This window comes from Orycteropus afer, unplaced genomic scaffold (assembly GCF_000298275.1).
Source record: "Orycteropus afer afer isolate SDZICR_OR568_19922 unplaced genomic scaffold, OryAfe1.0 scaffold00255, whole genome shotgun sequence".
Taxonomy (NCBI): Eukaryota; Metazoa; Chordata; class Mammalia; order Tubulidentata; family Orycteropodidae; genus Orycteropus; species Orycteropus afer.
In genome coordinates this window covers 4,627,518-4,629,499 of record NW_006921842.1, presented here as the reverse complement: position 1 = coordinate 4,629,499, position 1,982 = coordinate 4,627,518, and positions in this window count along the sequence as shown.

Sequence of the window (1,982 nt, the reverse complement as noted above, 5' to 3'; positions counted from 1 at the left end):
AGCAAAAGAGGAAGGAGAATAAGAAATAAACATTTTGATCAAAAATTCTATAGAATTCTTAACAAAGCGAGGGAAATACACAACAGAATTTCAAATTCTCATGGAATCCAGCATTTCTAGCATCCATGGAGGCTGGATGAAAACCCTAAATTACTGCCTTAGGATAGTCTTTAAACCTTAAACCAAAAATATCCCCTGAAGACTTCTTAAAACCAGTTTAGCTTGACCAGTAAAGAATCTTTTAAGATTTGCCTCGATGGGATCAAATTGACAACAGTGACTTGAAAGATTAGATAGGAAACTGAGGGGCAGTTAATTTACGTTAATGGGGGAGGCACAACTCAGAAAATGGAAGAAAATAGTTACACAACTCAAAGAATGTGATCAGCACCACCTAATGTACATACAGAAACTATTGAATCGGTGTGTGTTCTGCTATGTATATTCTCAACAACAAAAGTAAATTTTTTTTTTAAAATAAAATCTCAAATTTCCCATGGCACCCCTGTGAGTTTACTATAGCACTGAGAGGCTCCTTGGCACGCAATTTAGAAATCATGAGTTTATAGAATCATTGAAGAATCACAGCAGAATAGTGTCTCCCACTAGAACTTCTTGATGTGATGGAAATGTTCAGTATCCGTGCTGATAGGGAAGCCGCTGACCATATGGCAGTTCAGCTTTTGAAATATGGCTGATATGACTAAGGAACTGAATGTTTAATCTCACTTAATTTGGGTTAATTTAAACTGAAATAGCCACATGTCTAATAGAAACATATTGGATGGTGTAGATGCAGGATCTTTTGGTGGGTTAGTGTCATTGTGCTGTGTAGTCTCCCCAGCTACGGAATGGGGAAGTAGGCCACATGTTCTGACCTCCTCTAACCCCACAAGAGGAAGACAGAATCACCAAGGCCTATTACTGCAAGGCCAGACATGCTGCGTCCCTCCAGCCCTTCCTCCCAAAGCACCCACCACCTCTCTCCTGGGTTCGATAATTCGCTGCAGTGGCCACACAGAACTCACAGATTATGGGGTTTATTAGGGAAGCACCAGGCTACAATTCAAGTTCAGGAAAAACGCTCAGTCTTTCTCCCAGCCCGTTGTCTCTCAGCCAGCAGTCTCTCACAGTCTCTCTCCCAGCAGTGCGTGTCTCTTGCATCTCTTTCCCAGCAGCGTGTGTCTCTCAGGAGCTCGTAGTTCCTCAGCCAGCAGTCAGAGAGAGTTCTACCTCTAGGAGGCCTCCTTTTGAGCCCCAGAGAGTGGCCAAACCAACCAATCATAACATTAGAATTCTAAACACCTGAGAGAGAGCGGGAACCTCCCAGAACATTGTTTTGTGCCACTCCCAACAGAAATACCCCAGACGGACAACTTTAGCAATCAGGAGCTCCTCAGTTGCTCATGGCAAATTCCACCTCAGAGTTTACAAGGATTTATGGGTAGAAAAGACACACTAAGTAATTTACCACTCCACATAATTTACAGCTTTATACATGGTTGATAAGACCAGATGGTTACAGTGCCTCGCAGAATGAAGAGCTAGTGTTCTTACTGGCCTGATTATTAGAACAAACAAAATATTGTTTGTAAACACATGTAACATCAAGACTGGGCATTGTGTCTCACTCTTTTTTCTCCCTGTAGGGATAATTTCATAAAGGTCCTCTTCTCCCTGACTTCTGAAATTTATCTCTCTTTGCTTAGATTAATTGTAAATTAATTGATTGTTGCCATTCTCTCTTAGATAGTCATGGGAATCAAAACAAGCCTTTTTCTTTTTTAGTAAGTTACACTTTGCTCTCACCAGCATTTCTAAGTGTGTCCCATGGACATTATCTGTTGACATAGTTCTGGAATACAGAATGAAAAACGGTTTTGGAAAGATAATTCAGAAACATTTGCAGCAGTATATTGATAGAGAACTTCCAGAGGTTCAAGCCGGATTCAGAAGAGGACGTGGAACAAGGGATATCATAG